Below are 23,700 nucleotides of genomic sequence, written 5' to 3' on the forward strand. Positions count from 1 at the left end.
TGTTTGTTTTTTAATTCAAACCAGGGAAAAAAGCATTAGGTGTTGGTTTCAATTTGGAGATTTAAATATCTCGCTCACGCAAAATTATGGAGGCTTAGATTTTAGGTTTTGTTTCTTAATTACAGGCAATCCTAAATGTAAAATTCAGATCTGAATCTGAAATTTCTTCTCCCTAAAGTTCTAATGTGTTTTAGATAAGCCCATTTTTTTTAAAATCTTGTTTTATATCCTAAAATGGGAATACTGTTCATCAGTTTTCTAAAATTTGTAATATGTATAAACAATCACTGTGGGTGGGGATTTCAGCAGCTCCGAAGTCACTTACAGTAGGTCTTCACTGCAATTAGAGATCCATGTCGGGCCCGTGCCAGCTGACTCAGGCCGCAGGGCTATTTAATTGTGGTGTAGACAAGACGTTTGGGCTGGGGTTGCAGCCCAAGCTCTAGGACCCTCCCACCTTATAGGGTTCTAGAGCCCCAAATCTGGACATCTACATTGCAATTAAACAGCCCCTCAGCCTGAGCCCCATGAGTCCAAGTCAGCTGACACGGGCCAGCTATGGGTTTTTAATTGTAGTGTAGACATACTCTTAGGCTCCTTTTGTAAATATCAGCTTGTGTGTTTAGGCCTAATACAGGAATTACTATTAAAACTACCCTAGTCATGGAGAGAATGCAGAATTCCAAAGATCTGTTTATTTCCTCCACTTTATTACTAAGACCCTTTTTTTTTTTTTTTTTAAGACAGTTTTCTTCTGAGAGACACCAAGCCTGCTGTCCAAGATCCCTTTGTTGGCTCTGCAGTTTCAGGGACAGAAGCTACCCATAAGCCCTGCTGTTAGCACTGTAGATGTTTCTGTGGCTGTCAGTGATGTCCGTTCTTTGTATACCAGCTAAATCCAACAAAGCTATGTTGAGTTCTCCATGTTAGAAACTCCAGGAAGGGGTGTCGGAGAATCTCTTTGCTAAATAGTCAGGGCACAATCAGTGGGAGAGAGCAATAGCACCGAAAATAAAAATACGAACAGTAAAACATAGTAAAAAATCAGGTTCTTGGGTGTATTCATTGAATTGTCTCCCAGTTAGAACAGGAGATGAGAATTCAACTCCTTTCTCAACATGTCACAACCAACCTCTGCATAGGATCCAGCAGCTGTGCCAAGACCCATTACCTGTTCAGAAATGAATATGTACAGTTGGGAATATCTCTGTGGGGGAGCCAGCATTCTCATGTACAGCTGGGATGCATTAAACCAGACTGATGAAAAATTGGCTAAAAAAAATGAGTGTTTTTTTAAAAAAAAAATAACCCCCTTTGAAAGTGGAATGTTTCTCCAGGCTGCTCCCAGCCATCTAGGATTTCTCCCCTGTGTAAGATGACGAGGGGCCCAGTAAGTACCTTGTTACAAAACTCTCATTGACTTCAGTGGGAGACCTGGATATGCAAGGACTAACTTTGTGAGAACTCAGAGATACACAAACTCTGGAATACGTGTATATTGTCGTTGTTATTCTTAGGTCTGCAGGAATAGTGGTATTAGTAAGGAAGCTGAGGAGAAAAGCCTCTGAAAACATTAGCATCACAGTAGAGCATGGAGAAGACCTACCACTAATACATTATCTTCTCCTGTTGCAGGATGGACTAGTTTCCTGTTGCAGGATGTATGTATGGTGAGGCGGTTTTTGCTATTCTAATTCTTTTAAATGGAAAAGCAGTTTATTTTATTAAAAAAAGACGAACATCTCTGCCGAATTCTTAGAGAAATCACCTTGAATACTGTATAGCTAGGGTAGTAGATTGATTAGGCAATCAACCAACCACAGGTTAAAGACTGCTGGATTGCATCCGAATATGGCTGTTTCCGACCTAGAGTGGTTAGGGTTCTTGGTTAGTGCAGTTTCTTCACCTGCTTGAGCCTCACCAGGTGTGTGTTTGAGGGAGCAAGGATGCAGAACTTGTGCTGATGCACTTGCACTGTGGCACAATGATGCTTGAATTTAAGTTAGCACACCTCAATGGTAGGGTTGTAAATGCTGTTCAGCCAAGATCCTGCAGGTGATGGCAGTTAAATACTGGGTACAGGTGTTGAAAATACACCATGCCAAGAGTGAAGTTTTAGTCCAAATATATTCTTCCGAAGAGCACATCAGCATCCCTTCTAGAGAGCACCTTGATGCTGTTACTTTATTTTAGTGGGCTCAGATGGAAATGGCAGAGTGGTAACAATACTTTTTCCCCATGATGTGTAGCATCCATATTCCTGGAGGTGGTGGTTGTTGATAGAATTTGTTCTGTTTCGTTGGGCCAGACTCTGATCTGATGGCTATAAACTTATTGGGAACAACTACTCCATTTAAACCAGTGCAATAGTTTCAGTCCAGCCTGCTGTTTTTACCGCCCACCCCTTCAAGTGGGAAGGGGAGAGCACTCTAGGAAGTGACTCAGCAGTCTTTTATAGTTAAATAGCCTTTAGTTCTTCACTCCTGCAGGAGCTTTTGAATACACCTATGTGAATTCTCCTCAGGAGTTCTATGAAACCTGCCAATCAAGCCTAAAACTTGAACGTGGCCCCACCTATTGCATGTTGTGAGAGCTTTCTTTGTCACAAAGGGCTTGTCTACATCAGAAAGTTGCAGCGCTGGTGAGGGAGTTACAGCGCTGCAACTTTGAAGGTGTACACATCTGCAGGGCACCACCAGCGCTGCAACTCCCTGTTTGCAGCGCTGGCCGTACTCCCGTTTTGTCTCGGGTGTAGAGGATCCAGCGCTGGTGATCCAGCGCTGGTAATCCAATGTAGACAGTTACCAGCGCTTTTCTTGACCTCCGTGGAAGGAGGAAGCCTCTGGTAATCAAGCTGGTTTCCTTTCCCGGTTTGCTCTCTCGGTCCCGGAGCCACCCAGCAAACCGCAGGGAAGGAGACCTGCTTGCTCGGGGTTCCGGGACCGAGAGAGCAAACCGGGAAAGGAGACCCGCTTCGCCGCGGTTTGCTCTCGCGTTCCCGGAGCCACCCAGCAAACCGCAGGGAAGGAGACCTGCTTGCTCGGGGTTCCGGGACCGAGAGAGCAAACCGGGAACGCCGCGGTTTGCTCTCTCGGTCCCGGAGCCACCCAGCAAACCGCAGGGAAGGAGACCTGCTTGCTCGGGGTTCCGGGACCGAGAGAGCAAACCGGGAAAGGAAACCAGCTTCGCCGCGGTTTGCTCTCTCGGTCCCGGAACCCCCAGCAAGCAGGTCTCCTTCCCTGCGGTTTGCTGGGTGGCTCCGGGAACGCGAGAGCAAAACCGCGGCGTTCCCGGTTTGCTCTCTCGGTCCCGGAACCCCGAGCAAGCAGGTCTCCTTCCCTGCGGTTTGCTGGGTGGCTCCGGGACCGAGAGAGCAAACCGCGGCGTTCCCGGTTTGCTCTCTCAGTCCCGGAACCCCGAGCAAGCAGGTCTCCTTCCCTGCGGTTTGCTGGCTGGCTCCGGGACCGAGAGAGCAAACCGCGGCGTTCCCGGTTTGCTCTCTCGGTCCCGGAACCCCGAGCAAGCAGATCTCCTTCCCTGCGGTTTGCTGGCTGGCTCCGGGACCGAGAGAGCAAATCGCGGCGTTCCCGGTTTGCTCTCTCGGTCCCGGAACCCCGAGCAAGCAGGTCTCCTTCCCTGCGGTTTGCTGGGTGGCTCCGGGACCGAGAGAGCAAACCGCGGCGAAGCTGGTTTCCTTTCCCGGTTTGCTCTCTCGTCCCGGAACCCCCCTTGAAGCCGCCCAACAGCGCTGCAGTGTGGCCACATCTAACACCACTTGCAGCGCTGGTTGCTGTAAGTGTGGCCACTCTGCAGTGCTGGCCCTATACAGCTGTACTAATACAGCTGTAACAACCAGCGCTGCAAAATTTTAGATGTAGACATGGCCAAAGACTGTGCTTCTGCACCTCTTGCTAGATTCAGCATTGTCACAGCCTCACCCCTCATGGCTGATTCTCCAGTAGCTCCTGTTTCTTCCAGGGTTATCCTCTATAAATAGAATTTGCCTCACCTCTCTGCTCCCTAGCACTCTTGGGGGCAATTGCCAAATGAGATTGTGCTAATATAGCTTAAAGAACTAAGGGAATCCATTCTGTCCTCATATAAAATGTTCCTTGAGGCTTCTGTCCTTCAGCAAATTAATAGGCAGTTAAAGTAGCAGTTTGCATAGGTGGTAACTGAAGATGAATTACTTAACCCTGGGTATTCAGGCAGTTACCAATAAAACACCTATAGGTAATCCTGATAATGGGACTTTCCTAGTTGCCCCATAGTCATGGTTTGATTGTTTTGTAACCCATAGAATGTACTTTACATTGGCTTAATTGAATTGTTACGACAGTATACCTGCCCAGGTCAATATCTACTCGCCTGCCTTTATCGTGGTGGTGGTGGTGGTGGTGGTGGTGGTGATGGGAAATACTAATGGGGTCTCACGCACTTCTCCAGAAAACAAAAAATCGCACACCCCCAAGCAAACAGAATTTTGCAAGGTGTGCTGTTGGATCTGCTTCAGATTATGCCATGTTGAATTCAATCAGTATTTGAAACCGGTGCCAGAACGTGTAGGAGTGAAAACTCAGCAATATAGGAAGGTGGGGAGCTAAAAGAGAGCTTAGAACGGTGGGGAACTCTTCATTACTGTGCTGTAGACTCTGGTTCTACCGACTCAGCCAAGATGCTCATGGAGTAACAGCAAAATCTGGTCCTCCAAATTATATGAAGCAAGTGCTCAGCTACCATGGTGCTCAGCATGGTATAAATGCCTAGACAGACGCAAATGCTTTGTAAATGAATCATTAGTGGTACACAGGTGCAGACTGGTAAATTAGTCTATACTGGATGAAGGGAAGAGAAATCTCCCACTGTATTTTTTAATGTTTTAACAGAGAGGTAATGGGGAAGATTAATCTCAACAATGTCAATAAAAGCAGATGTCTGGCATAGGAAATCTTCCAAATCACCTCTAAAATAAAAACAGGGGTGCTTATTAGAGTAAGTCAGCTGAGGGCAACCAGTATCTCTTGCAGTCCTACCAACAGCACAGATTAAGGTATGGAACAGCCGTGTTTTTGCAATTTTACAGACAGCATCTCTGCTCCATGATGATTTATTCTTTACTACTCCTTATTTGGTGCTCTGTAAAGTTAAATGGTGCTTTACAAAGTAAGACATGCCCTGTCCTGAAGAATCTGTGGCCAGTTTAATCTGTCATTGTTTTTACTCTTTTGCCTTTTATTGATGGGAGGGGGAGGACTTTCCAGGACAATAGTCTCTAGCAGCTCACTCAGAAGTGGAAACTTCTCTGAGGTGTAGAAATCTGTAGAGGGCTGAGGAAAAGACGGTTACTCACCTTTGTAACTATTGTTCTTCGATATGTGTTGCTCATATCCAATCCAGTTAGGTGTGCGCGCGCCACGTGCACGTTGGTCGGAAGATTTTTACCCTAGCAACACTCGGTGGGTCGGCTGGGCGCCCCCTGGAGTGGCGCCACTATGGTGCCGGATATATACCCCTGCCGACCCAACCGCCCCTCAGTTACTTCTTGCTGGCTACTCCAACAGTGGGGAAGGAGGGCGGGTGTGGAATGGATATGAGCAACACATCTCGAAGAACAACAGTTACAAAGGTGAGTAACCGTCTTTTCTTCTTCGAGTGCTTGCTCATATCCATTCCAGTTAGGTGATTCCCAAGCCTTACCTAGGCGGTGGGGTCAGAGTGAGATGTTGCATAATGCAAAACTGCTGAGCCAAAGGCTGCATCATCTCTGGACTGTTGAACCAGAGCATAATGCCAAGCAAAGGTGTGGACCGAGGACCAGCTAGCTGCGTGACCTATCTCCTGGATAGGTACACGAGCCAGGAAGGCGGCAGATGAAGCCTGAGCCCTGGTAGAATGCGCGGTGATGTGGCTTGGGGAAATATGAGCCAAATCATAACAAGTGCGGATGCACGCTGTTAGCCAAGATGAGATCCTCTGAGAGGAAACAGGTAGGCCTTTCATTCGGTCTGCTATCGCGACAAAGAGTTGGGGCATTTTATGAAAGGGTTTTATCCGCTCAATATAAAATGTGAGCGCTCTACAGACGCCCAGGGAGTGCAATTGTTGCTCCCGTCGCGTTGAGCATGGCTTCGGGAAGAAGACCAGGAGAAATGTCCTGGTTAACATGAAAGGCAGAAACCACCTTAGGGAGGAATGCCGGGTGTGGTCGCAACTGCACCTTGTCCTTGTGGAATACAGTGTACGGCGGATCCACCGTAAGAGCCCTAAGCTCGGAGACTCGTCTGGCCGATGTAATGACTACAAGGAAAGCTGTCTTCCAAGACAGGTATAGTAGCGAGCAGGTTGCTAACGGCTCGAATGGGGGAGACATAAGTCTGGTTAAAACCAGGCTGAGGTCCCAGGTCGGGGCTGGGCGGCGTACTTGAGGGTATAAGCGCTTCAAGTCCTTGAGGAACCTCGAAACCATAGAGTGTGAGAACACGGAATGACCACCTTAGCCTGGGTGGAAGGTAGAGATGGCTGCTAAATGTACCCTCAGTGATGATACTGCTAGGCCCTGCTGTTTGAGAGACCAGAGGTAGTCCAAAATAGAGGGGATCGAGACCTCAGTGGGAGTAAGATTAAGCGTTTCTCACCAGCAGGAGAAACGCTTCCACTTGGCCAAATACGTTGACCGAGTGGAAGGTTTCCTGCTACCCAGGAGAACTTGTCGTACTGATGCAGTGCAACGTAACTCTGACTGGTTTAGCCACGCAGCAGCCACGCCAAGAGGTGAAGAGCCTGCAGGTCCAGGTGGCAAAGTCTGCCGTGGTCCTGAATTATGAGGTCTGAGTGGAGTGGCAGGGTAACTGGGTTGGCTATCGACAGGTCGAGCAACGTAGTGTACCAGGGCTGCCTGGGCCACGCTGGAGCGATCATCATGATGCGCGCTCTGTCCCTGCTGAGTTTTAGCAGGACCTTGTGAACCAGCGGGAACGATGGGAAGGCATAAAGGAGCTGGCTCTTCCACGGCATCAGGAAAGCGTCCGAGATCGATCCTGGGGAGAGACCTTGGAAGGAGCAGAACATCTGGCATTTCCTGTTCTCGCAGGAAGCGAACAGGTCTATGTGGGGAAATCCCCACTTCTGGAAAACAGGATGCATAATGTCCGGGTGGAGCGACCACTCGTGAGACAGGAAAGACCTGCTGAGTCAATCCGCCAGAGTGTTCCAAACGCCTGGAAGAAAGGACGCTACCAGATCTATCGAGTGGGCTATGCAGAAGTCCCAGAGTTGGATGGCCTCCTGACAAAGGGGGGAGGATCGTGTCTCTTCCTGTTTGTTTATATAGTAAATGGCCGTTGTGTTGTCTGTAAACACTGAGACACAATGGCCTCGCAACTATTGCTGCAACACCTGGCACGCCAGGCGGACTGCTCTCAGTTCTCGGACATTTATGTGTAATGCCAGCTCCTGAGATGACCAAAGGCCTTGAGTACGAAGGTGACCGAGGCGAGCACCCCAGCTGAGAGATGACGCGTCCGTCATCAGGGACATTGAGGGTTGGGCGGATGGAACGGCATCCCTGCACACACCAGGGAGGGAGTTAGCCACCATTCTAGGGAGCCTAGGGTGCTCGGGGGAATGGTGACTATCGTGTCTATTGGGTCCCTGCCCAGGCAGTATACCTAGTTGAGCCAAACTTGGAGAGGACGGAGGCGGAGCCTGGCGTGTTTGGTTACAAATGTGCAGGCAGCCATGTGTCAAGGTATGATTCCCCACTCTGAACCTTAGCGTCCAAAAGATGGGGTACCTGCATGAACCCCTCTAAGCTTAATTACTAGCTTAGAAATGATAGAGCTGCCACCACCCAAAAATATAGTGTTTTGGGACACTTTCTGGCCCCCAAACCCTTCCCTGGGGACCCCCAGACTCAAACCCCTTGGATCGCAAAACAAAGGGAAATAAACCATTCCCCTCCTTTCTTCCTCCCAGATTCTCCCCTCCCTGGGTTACACTGGGAGATCACTGTGATTCAAACTCCTTGAATCTTAAAACAGAGAGGAAATTCACCTTCCTCCCCTTCTCTCCCCCTCCCAGACTCTCCCTGAGAGAGAGACAGTGATCCTAACACAGAGAAAAATCAGGCTTTTCCTCCCCCCTTCTCTCCTTTCTCCTACCAATTCCCTGGTGAGTGCAGACCCCCTCCCCTTGGGTCTTACACAAGAAATAAAAAAAAAATCAATCAGGTTCTTAAAAAGAAAAGCTTTTAATAAAAGAAAGAAAAAAAGTAAAAATTGTCTCTGTAAAATCAAGATGGAAAATGTTACAGGGTCTTTCAGCTTATAGACGCTAGAGAAAATCCTCCCCCCAGCACAAATACAAGTTGCAGCAAACAGAGATACAATCCTTCCAGCAAAATACACATTTGCAAATAAAGAAAACAATCAAAAGACTAAACCGCCTCTCTAACTGGTACTTACTAAATTAAATAGAAGAGGCTGTTTTAGAAAATTGGAGAGTCTCTATACATGTCTGGTCCCTCTCAGAACCCAGAGAGAACAAAAAAAACCCAAAAAGCACAAACAAAGACTTCCCTCCACCGAGATTTGAAAGTATCTTGTCTCCTGATTGGTCCTCTGGTCAGGTGTTCCAGGTTTACTGAGCTAGTTAACCCTTTACAGGTAAAAAAGACATTAACCCTTAACCATCTGTTTATGACACCATGTGACCCAGGAGACCGAGACAAGTGCGAGCCGAGGTCGTTGGGAAATTCTGTAGACCTTGGATGATTGTTGCCATCGCCTGAAACCGCGGCTGTGGTAAGCAGGCTCTGGCTAGATTGGAGTCCAGGGTAGCTCCTATGAAGTCTAACCTCTGCATGGGAACCAGAGTGGATTTTTCTATATTGATCATCAGGCCTAGATGTATGAATAGGTCCTTGACGATGCCCACATGCTGAGTGACTTGTGTCTCAGAGGCCCCTCAGATGAGCCGATCGTCCAGATATGGAAAAATGTGTATCTGACGTCGGCGGAGGTAGGCGGCAACTACAGCCATACACTTTGTAAATACCCTTGGGGCTGTAAAAAGGCCAAACGGCAGGACCGTGAACTGGAAGTGCTGACGGTTGGCTACAAAGCGGAGGTATCTCCTGTGCAGAGGAAAGATGGTGATGTGAAAGTACGCGTCCTTCATATCGAGGGCGGCATACCAGGATCCAAGGACGGGATAATGGTCCCCAGGAATACCATGCGGAACTTCAACTTTATCATAGACTGGTTGAGTCCTTGTAGGTCTAGGATAGGTCTGAGACCTCCCTTCGACTTGGGGATTAGGAAATAACGGGAGTAAAACCCCTTGCCCCTTTCGTCCATCGGTACCTCCTCTATAGCTCCTATGGCAGGGAGCATCCACACCTCTTGTAAGAGAAATTGCTCATGAGAGAGGTCCCCGAAGAGGGACAGGATTGGAGGGTGGGAGAGCAGGGTTGAAATAAATTGGAGGTGGTACCCATACTCCACCGTGCGTAGGACCCAGCGATCTGAAGTTAAGTGGGATCACACCGGGAGGAAGTAGGAGAGATGGTTGAAGAAGGGAGGAGAGGGATCCTGGCCTGTAACTGGTACACCGCCCTCAGGCGCACCTTCAAAAGTTCGTCTTTGGTCCCGGTGGTGGTTTCGAGGGACCTTGATTTTGGCCCCCCTGGGGTCCTGGTGGTCGTCTGCGGCCACCTCAGCCGCGCCGCCTGCCAAAGTCCTGTCTTTGTCTCGGCACAGAGTATGGGCGGTGAGGCTGGGGACAGAAAGGCCTGTGTTGGGTCACGGGCGTATGCATGCCAAAAGAGCGCATTATGACCCTGTTGTCCTTCAGGCTTTGCAGCCTGGGGTCAGTCTTCTCCAAGAAGAGGCCTTTACCATCAAATGGCAAGTCCTGAATGGTATACTGCAGCTCCGGTGGGAGGCTTGAAACCTGAAGCCATGAGATGCGCCTCATGGCAAGACCTGAGGCCAGAGTCCTGGCTGCTGAGTCTGCTGCATCCAACGAGGCCTGGAGGGAAGTTCTGGCCACCTTTTTCCCTTCCTCCAAGAGGGCAGCGAACTCTTGGCGGGAGTCTTGAGGGAGAAGCTCCGTAAACTTACCCACTGCCACCCAGGTGTTATAACTATAGCGGCTAAGCAAGGATTGTTGATTTGGCACCCGGAGCTGTAGGGCCTCTGCCGAGTACACTTTGCGGCCGAGTAGGTCCATTTGCCTAGCCTCCTTCGATTTTGGGGCTGGTGCCTGCTGGCCATGGCGTTCCCTCTCATTAACAGACTGGACGACTAGTGAGCAGGGAGGAGGATGGACATACAAGTACTCATACCCTTTAGAGGGCACCATATATTTACGCTTGACTCCCCTGGCCGCAGGAGGGATAGAGGCTGGGGACTGCCATATGTATCGCCATTCGCCTGGATGGTCCAAATAAACAGTAGGGCTACTCTAGTGGGGGCATCCGCCAATAGACTGTCCACTACCGGGTCCTCTGCCTCCGGGACCTCCTCCACCTGGAGGTTCGTATTGAGTGCTACCCTCCTTAGGAGGTCCTGATGGGCTCTCAAGTCGATTGGAGGAGGGCTTGAGGAGGATGTTCCTGCCACCGCCTCATCTGGAGAAGAGGAAGAGGAGGAGCCGGCGATGAGCGGGTCCTGTGTGGCCTCTGGCTCTTGGGCGACCTCCTGCTCCAGTGGAACCTGGGAGTCCAGTGGGTGAACTGGGGCTTCCTCTGTAGCAGTCAGAGGGGGACGGCTAGCTGTTGCCTCTGGCACTCAGTGCTCTGATGAGACAGAGTGGGATGGAACTACTGGTACGCCTTCGGCCTGGTGGTATGCCCAAGGCGTCCAGAAAGACCACTGATGGGGTCCTTGGGCCTGGGTCTCTTGGAAAACTCTGGTGGGCACATCAAAATCGCGGTCCTGAGCATAAGAGCTGTCCGCGTGGGACGACACTGATGCATGTCTGGATGGCTATGGAGGTACTGAAAACCCCTGGGCAGAGTCTCTGTCTCTAGCGGACCTTGCTCTACTTGGCACCGGGAACGAGACCGGGGCCTGCGACTGGAGTGGTGCCGGAAGGTTAACCGAGATCTTGAGGCTTGACGTCGGGAGCGGCTACGGGAATCACGGTGCCTGGAGTGGTGCTGGGAGCTGGAACGGTGCCGAGAGTAGTGGGCCAGTGAATGGGATACTGACTGGTGCTGAGGAGGAAAATGGTACTGGGACTGCGAACGGCGTCGGGAGCGGGAGCGCCGACGGGACCTAGAATGTCTGCGGGACCGTGATCGTGAACGGTGTCGTTCTGCTGTGCCGACAGAGGATGGTCTTATCAAGGCAGGCTTGCTGATAGACTGTATTACCTGCACCGGTGGTGCAGGGGGTTGAGGCAGCATCGACTCTATCATGACAATCAGATCCCTCGCCATTGAGAACGTCTCTGGCATGGATGGAATAGTAAGCTCAACCATGGCTCGCGCCGGGGAGCTGACAGGCACCGGACTCAACGGCCCTTATGGGACCGGAATAGATGGTGCCGACGTTGTCGGTGCCACGGCAGGTGTCAGTGCCGGGAGATCCAACTTAGACGAGCTCTCTGGCTGCGGTGCAGGTGGCACGGAAGCAGCAGGAGTCTTAAGCTTTCTCGACCTCGGGGAGAGGGAGCAGTGCCGAGTCGACTTCGGTGCCAGCGACGGCCGGTGCCGAGAGGCCTTGGCAGTACCAGCGCGGTCCGGTGCCAGGGAGGCGCTTCTGCCCACTGATTGACCAGCACTCAGTGCCGAAGGCGGAGGAGTAAGAGCCGCTTCCATGAGGAGCTGTTTTAGCCAAAACTCCCACTCCTTTTTTGTTCTCAGCTTAAAAGCCTTGCAAATGCGACACTTATCTGTCCGAGGCACTTAAGGCAGGAGTCGTGTGGAACTCCTGTTGGCATCGGCTTATGACAGGCCGAGCACGGTTTGAAACCCAGTGAGCCGGGCATGGGCCCTGGTGCGAGGAAGGGGCTAATCCCCGAACCCCTCTTAACTATACACTAACTATGAACAATAAAAATTAACTACAACTATATAACTTTGAACTATATATTCAAAAAAATAACTAGAGAACTACGAGTAGCTAGGGAGGTGGAGGTCAGTACAACCGCACTCCACTGTTCCAACGACCGACACGGGCAGTAAGAAGGAACTGAGGGGCGGTTGGGTCGGCAGGGGTATATATCCAGCGCCATAGCGGCGCTGCTCCAGGGGCGCCCAGCCGACCCACCGAGTGTTGCTAGAGTAGAAATCTTCCGACGAATGTGCACGCGGTGCGCGCACACCTAACTGGAATGGATATGAGCAAGGACTCGAAAAAGAACTAGTTAGTACTTAGCAAACAATTCATAGTGCATAATGGCTGTTTGAGGTAACACAGCGCCAAAGGCACCTCCTTCATTTCTTGCTGAGGAGATGGATGATGACTTCGCTGTTTAATGCATTACCTCTTCACTAGCTGCACAGACATTTGGGTTTAGGCAAACATTTCATACCTGTGGTGATAAAATCTATTTCTTTGTAAGCACACCCAACTTCTGTGCTCTCAGGTAGTCAGAATGTAGAAGTGGAATGATAGCTTGGTCTAAGTTCTTGTACCAGCGCAAAATGTGCCTATATACCTTCTCCTCTCTTCAGCTCTTCCCATCGCTGCCTTCACGCTGGGTTTTAGTACAGCTGCGGCTGCAATGAGTGTATGGGGTTATTACACTGTGCAGTCAGCTCTGTGTTGAATGCTCCTTTCTTGACACAACCAGCAAAGCTCATGGAGCCCAGGAGCTTCAGGGGAGGACACAAAATAAATGGGACTTGTGTGGGAGAGTCGGTCTCCAGATCTGCCCCATTCCCTCAGCACTCCGAACCCTGGTTTAACAAACTTTAACTCTTAATTCTCTACTGGCAATTGCAACAATGCAAGTGGTAGAGACAGCCACAGTCAGGCAAAGGAGAGTGCCAGAGATTGAGTGGGGCACTCCCTCCCACTCCAGGATCCAGGGTATGTTTACACTACTGGTGCTGCCGCAGCACAGCTGCAGTAGTGCCCATAGAGTAGGTGCTTCCTGCATTAACAGAACTGCTTTTTTCTGTTGGTGTAGTTAATCCACCTCCCTAAGCAGCAGTACTTAAGTCAGTGGAAGAATTCTTCCATTGATGTAGCTGTGTCTTCACCGGGAGCAAGTTTAGCTTAACAGCGGCTAACAGTGGTGCTCAGGGGTGTGAATTTTTCCCACCCGCAAGCAATGTAGCTAGCTTGATCTAAATTTTAAGTGCAGACCAGGTCTGAAAATCTAAAACCTGATTTTCCTCTCTTCTCTTGCCAACTAAACTCCACAGCCACTGCTTCCTCCATCCTGCAGGCTGGCCAGCACTCTGATGTCCAGCTCCTCTCTTATGACATTGGGAATGTTTGTGCCTTTCCCATCCCTGACCACCTCTTTATTTACTGTCACTGCTGGAGGGAGTGTCGTTGGGGTTTGCTGAGGAGTACGACTTCACATTGGAACAGGACTTAAGCAGCTCTGAATACTCTGCTGACAGCAGCAGTGCATGTGCAGTGCCCACTTTCAAATCAGGAGAAACAATCTTTAACGCTGAGCAAAGAGTTAGTCTATAAATAATGGGTGGACAATGCACCCGAAAGCAGCCTGTACATCTCAGTGACCTAGAGCTCTGTGTCGTTAGCTGTATCCTTGGCAAGATGCTTGGCTACACTGCTGTGTGTGGTCTTGGATTCTCTGGGGTTTACCATGTTTCTCCTCCAGTGCCCTGTTGGAAAGGAAGTGAAGTAGGGGTTGGAAGAACGAATGATGGGGTTGAAGAATGTAGCTGTCTTGGTTTATAAGTTAGTTTGTGGCTGTAGAGTCTGGATGTTGTTTTTTCTGTGATGCCGCATAGGTCAGGCAGGCATCTTGCTGGTGCTGATGGTGGACTTGGTTGCCATTGTACGTGGCGCTTGGTTTGGCAATCACACTAGTTTTATGCAAAGGAAGATCATTAAAAGGGAAACCTGCCTGCCTGGAGGTTTTGGACTTCAGCTTTAACCCTATAACCCAAAGAGGAAATGTGCTCATTATTGAAGCTCTAAGATAAAAGCATAGTAAATTCCGTCCCCAGAATGGGCAAAGAATGTCCTGGACTTCTTTCCACCACTCATGAGTCACTTGCCAGCTTTGGCAGGGAGTTGTTATATGGCCACTCCCCTAGCCTGCCATCCTAAGGTGAAACATGGCAAGCCAGGGCAGGTAGGGGAAACCTTGACCATTTGACTTGCTCTAGACAAGAGTCCCTCTCTTCTGCCACGTCCTAGGAAGAGAAAAGGCTTCTAGTCCTATCCCGTGTCATCGTTGCAGTCCCTAGGAGCCTACCACTTCAGGATTAGCGCTTGTTCTATGAATTAACCAATGAAAGTCTTCGAAAGGTCTAGGACATTCAGATAAATCTTAAAGGAAGAACTCTGTATATCAAGGCCCAAAGCTAACTGGCTGTAAGAAGCTAGATGAATTTTGCATACATAAGAACAGCCATACTGCATCAGACCAAAGGTCCATGTAGCCCAGTATCCTGTCTTCAGACAGTGGGCAATGCCAGGTGCCCCAGAGGGAAGGAACAGTCAGAAAGGTAATCAAGTGATTCATCCCATCTCCTGTTCTCAGCTTCTGGCAAAGGGACCTGGCTGGTAGGTGCGTCAGGGGTGTCTTTTTTGCTTGTGTGTGCTGGGTCTGCTTAAGGTAGGGTGACCAGACAGCAAGCGTGAAAAATCAGGGGTTGGGGGTAATAGGCCCTATATAAGAAAAAGACCCAAACATTGGGACTGTCCCTATAAAATCAGGACATCTGGTCACCCTAGCTTAAGGATAGGGACATCTCTCTGAAATAAGAGGCTGTGTCAGATGACTGCTTGTCTTTAGGGCTGCCTTTGTCTGGTGGGGTTTTGTCGAAATGCAGGTTTTGGTGAGCTTGTTCAGCCAGTTGTGAGTTGCAGGAGTGTTGGCGTCTGTTGCTTGCTATCTGCTCCTCCTGTCTCTTGTGGTTTTTGTTTCATGGTTCTGCTACATCCCTGGAGTCCAGGCAAATATCACAAGGGTTTCACTGCTCCGTGGTTGCTGGTTCATGTGGGCAGCAGTAGACAAACGTGTTCTGTACAAGATTTCTGCTTAGGGATGGGCAGCTCAGGCAGAGACCAGTGGGAAGCTTGGCCTCAGTGTGAAGTGGGAGGCTCCACCAGTGGGAAATGTATCTTTATTTAAACAGTTCTGTGTTGTTTCTATTAGCTGTTTTTCTTTTTACAGCAGAAATCACTGAGCAGAGCTTCTTGCTTCACAGTAGTGAGTAGCAAATTGCTGTAATCTGTGTGTAAATCTGCATTTGAGCTGCTGTCTCACTCCAGATTCCAGAAATGCTTTAATGTCTTGCTCAGCATCCCCCTCCTAAGCTGGGTATCTCCACGTGCTTCACAGAGTTAGTGTTGGCACATGCTGCCACCCTTGTGTACTCAGCAGTAGTTTACCCGCAGCCTGGATGTCATTGGCTTACTCCAGAAAGAGACAAGACGTAAAGGTTCCAGTTCACAGGAGCCGAAACCCTTGTGCCTAAGCGAATACAGACACTCTGTTTAAACACATCTTGGGCTTTTTACACTGACAGTGGTCTTGTTTTAAATCAGTTCTGCACTGCTGATCCTGGTTCAGTGTAAACTGGGTCAGTAAGAGAGTAAATGCTTAAATTTCACCTCTTTGATGAAATCTTATCAATAAACAATTTGGCCTGTTTTGACAGCTATAATTTTAATACAAAAGCCTGTTATTTCAGCATGAAAATGACTTAGTTACCAAACTGTAAGGCTACAAGTGGTATTGGTTCAGCTTTCCATATATTTTGGGCCTGAACCCAGCAGACGTCCAGGCAGATTGAAGAACCTTCTCTCTGCATTCTGTATCCCCTCCAGGGAGGAGCTTTATAGCTGCAAGGCCAGTGGTCCTCATTTACTAACAATCCCTTTTAAGAAAATTGCAGTTTGATTTTTCTGGGGCATGGAAGTGATAGCCAGGATTGTAACTAACTTGAGAAGTGCTATCAGATCATTAACTCCCAGCTGGACAGGCACACAAGGCAGGCAAAAAGAACTAGAGCTGTGCAAATGTATAATATTTTGCTCCCTAATTAGGGAGCTGAACTTCATTGCTGAGAGTCCTGTGAAACTAGGCAAGGTTTCTAGTCCATGAGTACCTATGAAGCTAGGCAGGGGTTTTATTTCCTCTTGGACAAGCTTTGTAGTTTGTAATTTCTAGTTTTGCTGAGAAAATTATGAAATATCAACGCAATCCTTCATAAAAACTATGCCTGACAAGTCAGGTAGGCCTGAACCCAAATCAAATGCCCTCTGAAAACTTACCAACCATCCTTCCTCTTCCTGAGTTTTATCTTGTCCTCCTTTAAAGTCCTCCGGGGGGAGGGGGGAAGAGGAATGTCCACAGACTTCCAGGCAGACCAATAGTAGGAGGGATGCTGGGAGACAGTGTGCTCCTAACCCAAGAGGAGCTGGGGAAGGGGAAGAGTGTTTGCCATGTTCTGTCCTTGAACCCCAGGTTTATCAGGCCCAGACATATTGTGTAACTGTTCACTTGACAACAAAATTCACAGCACTAAAAGTGCTTTGTGGGCTCTTCTCCTATTTGAGGCAAAATTTAGTTTTAATTACTTCCCTGATTTCACAAGTGGTGTATACCACTTTTACAACCAGCCCTATAAAGGGACCCATATTTAATGTCTCCTCCAAAGGATTATCCTTCTCAGTAATCCTTCTTTATTTGATTATGGTAACCCTGAGGGAGGAGGCTCTGTAGTTGTAGGAGTTGCATTAAATTTCACAAGCCTGGAGCATCTGTGTAACATTCACTTAAAATGGGGAGGGCGCATAATTTTTTCTTTTAAGCAGGAAAGGGTGGTTCTGAATGATACATTTCAATGTATAACAAAATTCAGCTGCAGCACTGCAGCGTAGATCCTGCCTGCAATGATGGCAGGGGTTTTTCTCTGGGAGGCAGTAGCTAAGTCAATGGAAGAATTCTTCTGTCAACCTAGCTGCGTCTACAGTGGTTGAGCTATCTGTGTCGCACAGGACATGATATTTTCACAGCCCATAACGATGTAGTTAGATTGACCTAAGGTTTAGGTGGGGACCACGATGTAGTTTGCCATGAATTGGTTTAATCCTCAATTACTGAGACACAGTGAAAGTCCTAAACCATCAAAGAGCTCCATTATCATTGTGGTACACTGAGGCCTGGTCCACACTTAAAAATTAGACCAGCAGAGCTACATCACACAGGGCTGTGAACATTTTTGTGCCATGAGCGCTGTAGTTAGGTTGATCTAATCCCTGGTGTAAACCCAGCTACCTGCTGCCTCTGAGAGAGACTGATTAACTAGGTAGATGAAAAGCCTCTTCTGTCAGTGCAAGAAGCATCTACGCTACGGCGCTAACACGGGATAGCTGCAGCACCATAGTTATGCCACTGTCGTGCCTGTGCGGTAGGCATGTCCTGAGGTGTTGTCTTGGAATAATGGGCTCTTTCCCCTTCTCTGTATAATGGGGTCCACAGGAAACCAGATTGGCTTAATGCGATGGCAGCTCTATGACAGAAAGATTTCAAGGTAGGGCAGTGGCAGCTTTTAAGTGCTGCTTCAATAGCCATGCGAAAAGCATTGTGTAGAGCAGGGGTGGGCAAACTTTTTGGCCCGAGGGCCACATCGGGTTTCCAAAATTGTATGGAGGGTTGGTAACAGCCAGTTGTGGCCCAGCCAACGCCCCCTATCTGATACCACCCCACCCGGGCTTCTCACCTCTTGACAGCCCTCCCCCCACGCAGACTCTTGTCCCATCCACCCCTCTCTGCTCCCTGTCCCCAACTGCCCCTGGAACCCTCCGCCCCTGACTGCCCCTCGCTGCCCCATCCAACCTCGTCCTCTCATTCCTGGCTGCCCCCTGGGACCTCTGCCCCATCCAACCACCCTTTCTCCCTGACCACCCCTGGAACCCCTGCCCCTGACTGCCCCCTGCCACCCCATCCAACCCACCTCCCCCCTTCCTGACTGCCCCCCCCAGGATCCCTGCTCTCATGTTTCCCACCCTCTGACCATCCTAACCTCTATCCACATCCCCACCCCCTGACCACCACCCCACACTCCCCTGCCCTCTATCCAACCCGCCACCCCCTTTACTGCACTGCCTGGAGCGCTGGCAGCGCTACAGCTGTGCCACCCAGAGCACCAGGACAGGCAGCTGTGCTGCTCGGCTGGAGCCAGCCATGTCATTGCGCAGCACAAAGCACCGGGTCAGGCTGCAGCCCTGCAACTGAGCTGCCCCAGGAGCTCACAGCCCCACTGCCCAGAGCATTGCGCCAGCGGCGGGGCGAGCTGAGGCTGCGGAGGGGGGAATCAGCAGAGGAGGGGCCGGGGGCTAGCCTCCCAGGCCAGAGCTCAGGGGCCGGGCAGGAGGTTCCCATGGGCCAGATGTGGCCCACGGGCTGTAGTTTGCCCACCTCTGGTGCAGAGTATGGGACTCTGAAGATTGTGGTGTGAAGCTTTTAACTATGTAGAAGCATTCCTAAATCGCCCATCACTGTAGTATATCTAGTTGCTAGATATCCTTCAAGGGGCAAAATGAGGTAATGAAGGTGTCTTATGGACAGCTCTTCCCTGGCAAGCATTTCCGTGTTCCCATCTGAAGCTCTTTGGGTTCTTGTATTTCTGAGAAAGGAGCTTGCCAGGGAAGGGGATCCAAGATGTTTGCAAGGATTTCCCCATAATGTTTGCACATCCCTGCTCTGTGCAGCTCAGCAGTCTGAGAGGGGTTAACGATAGAAACAGTTGTTGTCTTTGAATTAGGTAGCCGTTTGACATGTACATTTCAATTTTGATTGCAGTTTTTTAATTGCATTTAACAGCGTCCCTGCTGGTTCTTCATTCAGCATCTGTGCAGCCACGTTCTATTGATGGCCTGTTGTGATTTCAATGGAACATCATGGGAATGTACCTGGCACGTCAGGCAGCACTGGATGGAGGTGCCCTTAGTCCTATGCACCTGGCATGGTAAGCGGCAACAAGGTGGTTAACCTGCATTCTAATGCTCATAGTTTCAACACATAACAAGGTGCCTCTGCTTTGCTGCAGCTTTATGCAGACCTGATGTCCCTTTGTTTTCCTGGTATTGTCAACACATACTAGCCTTAAGGAATCCCTGCATTCTTCACCCTTTTGAGTTTTTCTGCCCCGTGTGCAGTTTGCTGTGCATCAGGTATCTGGCACTGCTGGTTATCTTTTGGGCAGGGCGACAGGGTGCTGCAGGAATACTCAAACCTTTTTGCTTTTCCACCTTGCACAGTTTGAGGACAAAAGCCAGGGGTCCCTAGACGCTGAGCTTGTTTTGCCCTAGTTTTTCATGTCCAGACATCCCAGCACAGGCTACCACACCAAAAGATGCTTGTATCAAAACCCAAGCAGAACGGATTCTGCAGCAGTTCTGAGGCATTTGCTTTGTAAGCAGACACTCCCTTTCTTTTTGAGAGCAGTTCTGCACAGTACTGATTCCAACGCAGCAGTCCAAGTGTGGCTCACGTTAGTTTCCCAACATCTTACCCTACTGTTTGACAAGATATCACAATCCTCCCCTCTCTCCCTCATTCCCATTCCTACCGCTTCAACTGTGCAGCCTGTTCCTACTGTGCATGCTGTTCGGCCCCTGCTGTGTACACCTCTGTCCTTGTATTGCTTGCAGGGCTAATCTGAAATAATATTGAGATGAAGTGTAAGACTCTCTCTCCATGAACACTATGGTGCTGCGGCCAGTTTCCCATCTGGATCTCCTGGTGTTTCACCCCTTCCACCTAGAGCTTTTGCTGATCCTCCATTTTTTGAGAGAGAGAATGAAAAGGAGCACTTTGACACTGCTTCCAGCTCCAGCGCTTTGACTGTGTTCAGGGGGTGGGAGGCTGCCATTTGTGATAGCACTGTCAGCACATCCCTAGGGCTGGCTTTGACTTCTTTAGAGCTGAACCCAGGCCCCCTGCTTGTGTTTTAATTACATGGCATTCGCAGCTCCCCAGGGGAACCTGTGAAACACCACTACTCTGCGGAGAGGTGAGCGTCCATGAGAGCCCACGTTTCCTGTGCCTCGTCCCAAAAACCACAATGAAATGAACATGCGAGGAGTATTCCTGCAGTGCAGATGGTCGTGGGACAAAGGGAGTGTTGGAGTAGGAATACATCCTGATAAAGCACTTTTCACCCAAGCCTCTCGCAAAGAGGCAAGTGTTCTCACTCCCATTTTACAGATTGGGAAGCTAAAGCAAAGAAGTGAAGTGACTTGCCCACAGGAATTTGGTGGCAGTTGGACATAGTCCATTCTTCTAACTGGTAAAGACAAATAAATTGGTGGAAGAAGAAGGCAGAACAGGGAATAAACTTCCGTCTTTTTTTTTTTTTTTCTTGTTCACTGGAGTTCACAGAGCTGCTGGGGACAGCAGGCAGTCAAGGAGAATACCGCCTTTTCCTTTGTATATTAAAACGTGCATGGTAGGCGAAAGATTAATAGCATCTAATTTGATACATAATTTCTAATCTCCGCTTGTTAGATTTTATCAATAGTAGAGTTATTTCAATACACAGCTGCTCAGTTTCTTGCCTCTCTCCCACCTACAAATTCTCTAAATGAAATGAGTGATTCGTTAGGTCTGCTTTGGAACGATTCTTTGCTTCACTGGTGTTCCTTTTGAAATATAAACACTGTCTGACACTCCAGTCTGAAACTCAGCAGTGAAATCAAATAGTGCCTCCTGCCATAGGTTGCAAAGATAGTTACAGTCTTAGTTTCTTTGGGATTTACTTTGGGGGATGGATGTAATTATTTTTTTTATGGTCCTTAAACAATCCTAAACCACTGTAGTGGCATTTTGTATTTCATCCTAAGTAGTTCTTTTTTGTTGATGTTTTTATGTGTTTTGACAGTCTAATTTTAACCAATTTCCTTTCTGGAGTCTTGATGGTAAATGGAGAGAGGATTAAGTTCTTCTCACCTTGTAATAAAGCAGCAAAGCTCTTAGGGCACGTGATATGTTCTACACTGTATTCAATGCCCATCAGACCAGAATATGCCCTAGTTTGGCTTTGAGCTGCTGATTTAATACATTGATTATCAATTCTCACAAGCATCCAGTTCCTTAGGCAATATTGCTTATGAAGACACTGTCAGTTCCTAGTTAGCAGAGCTTTATTTTAATGATGTTCATTGTGTGTATTATCTTCTTAGAAGCATAACATTTCTGTTCTCTCCCACTTTTCCATTAGCTAGACGCTGGCTGTGGGTGGGGGCGAATTCGCTGTAATGCTAAGACTCCATTTTGTTTCCTTCCTTTATTGTGCTTCAGGATCCTTGATGAGGTTCACACCTCTGGAAATGGTGCATGCTAAGCGGTTGCTGTTACTGCAGGGTCACTGAAACTGGGCAGGAGCCTTCCTTTTATATCTGGGTAATCTCTACTACTATGTGACGAACACAGCTCTAGTCCCGTTTGGTCCTAGACAGTATTCAAAGGACACTCCATTGCGTTTGATCACAAACGTCAGTAATATGTCTCCTAGTCAGCAGAGAGAGTCTGCCATGTTTTTAAGTATCTTTCTTAATGGAAGAGCATCTGAAATCCCTCTGTGCCCATGCTACTCCTGGAATGGAACAAGTTTTATTTTTTATTTCCTTCCCCTAGAACAGAGCAAGGCTTCTTTCAGTGGTCCAAAAACAACCTTAGCGTTTGTGATGCTCCACAGATGTTGGTTTTGTGTTTTTCAGGAATCTCTCTTGAGCATCAGAGGGGTAGCCATGTTAGTCTGAATCTGTAAAAAGTGACAGAGTCCTGACGAAGTGGGTATTCACCCATGAAAGCTCAAGCTCCAATACTTCTGTTAGTCTATAACAAGAGTAGGCAACCTATGGCACATGTGCCGAAGGCGGCACGCGAGTTGATTTTCAGTGGCACTCGCACTGCCCGGATCCTGGCCACCGGTCCGGAGGGCTCTGCATTTTAATTTAATTTTAATTAAGCTTCTTAAATATTTTAAAACCCTTATTTACTTTACATACAATAATAATTTATATATTATAGACTTATAGAAAGAGACCTTCTAAAAATGTTAAAATGTATTATTGTCACGCAAAACCTTGTGAATAAATGAAGACTCGGCACACCACTTCTGAAAGGTTCCCGACCTCTGGTCTATAAGGTGCCACAGGACACTGTCACTTCTCTTGAGCATGATACAGTTGTAAAGCTTTAAGATCCTGTCCCCTTTCAGAGCTATGATACAAGTGCACATGGTATTTATTATAAAGTTGTAATGTTCGCCGTTTATTTGGAATGCTGTGGTATTTTTTGTATTGGATCTATGCTGTTACTTACTGTTTGAGAGCATCCTAGGGATTATGTGTAGTCTCCTAAAGGCTATGGATTGCTGAATAATTCCTGCACCCATCTAGTGAACAAGGTGCACTCTATCTCAAGATGCATCCCTGTTAAGTAGGTGTTTGGAGTTGGTCAGTTTTGGACCAACTTCTGTAATGGATTTATGATGATTTGCTCAGTGCTTCAGAAGATACAAATAAAGGCCAGGTCTACACTACAAATATCTGCTGGCATAGCTTTGTCAGTCCGGGGTGTGAATAGGTGTGATCTGTGACCGACATAGCTGTGCCACCTCTTTTTGCTGGTAAAGTTTATTTTGCTTGTGGGGGCTGGAATAAGCAGTGTCCACACTAGGCGCTTTTGCCAGTATAGCAAAATAGATACAGCTATACTGGCAAAGCGCTCCTAGATCTGGCCTGGGACAGTGCTGCTCCATGGAGTTCACTACACTGTTGCTGCTAAATCAACAGGAATCTCTAGTCTGGGGAACTCTTAATCCATTAGATAGCATTAGAGTGCCTGGAGTTGACAATTGACTGCTGGTCTTAAAATCTTCTACCCACTCTCTGTTACTCCATGGTTGCTTTAGAAAGCTCACTATTTTTAATGAGCCCTACAAAATAGCAATGTGTGGTAGCAATTACTTAATACTTGTGATGCTGATGCACAAAGACACTTAAGGAAAACTGAAGCACTGTAATAAGCAGACGTCATTAAAGAACATGCACCGTGCCAAAGAAGCTAAAGAAGACAGGCTTAGGAAGGAAGGTCACAGACGTATTTTCAGAAATTGTAAATAAGAGTCTAAATGTAAAACTCCCCTCCTCCCCCCCAAGTACTAACTTGCCCATTTAGGATAGTTACTTCCATAGTTGGCATTTTGCTGCAAGTTGGAAATGAATATGCCAGCTACTTCAAGAGGGGCCTCCACAGCTAGTTCCCTGATATATTTGATATGATGTAATCAAAGGTCTTTCCCCTGAGCAACTGCAGCAGGGCTTTGTCTCTGCAAAGCTTTATATCAAACAGGCATTTGCAATTCAGGCATATTGCATGTTCTGTGTATACAAATTTGCCTGGATATCACTATTTCCAAGTGACGCACACTGTGAAATAAGTTGAATTTTAGTTCAGTAACCTACTAAATTTTCTCATTTGTCTGGCTAGGCAAGACCTATTATTGTCTCTCGTCTCCCTTCCCAC

General features: G+C 48.2%; 1 protein-coding gene across 9 annotated transcripts in view; it reads left to right on the forward strand.

The window, feature by feature from the left end:
- Positions 1–23,700, forward strand: part of HIC2 (HIC ZBTB transcriptional repressor 2) — a 121,024-nt gene that overhangs the window by 84,396 nt on the left and 12,928 nt on the right. For 4 of the 9 annotated variants that reach the window (XM_030582556.1, XM_030582559.1, XM_030582554.1 and 1 more), the window contains one exon: positions 18,991–19,135. The exons of 3 other annotated variants lie outside the window; for them this stretch is intronic. The gene's annotated coding sequence lies outside the window, so the exon portion shown is untranslated. Of the gene's footprint in view, positions 1–18,969; positions 19,136–21,468; positions 21,571–23,700 lie in introns of all 9 variants that reach the window. 2 more of the 9 variants (XM_030582558.1, XM_030582557.1) reach the window with 2 other exon arrangements.

This window comes from Gopherus evgoodei, chromosome 13 (genome assembly GCF_007399415.2).
Source record: "Gopherus evgoodei ecotype Sinaloan lineage chromosome 13, rGopEvg1_v1.p, whole genome shotgun sequence".
NCBI lineage: Eukaryota > Metazoa > Chordata > Testudines > Testudinidae > Gopherus > Gopherus evgoodei.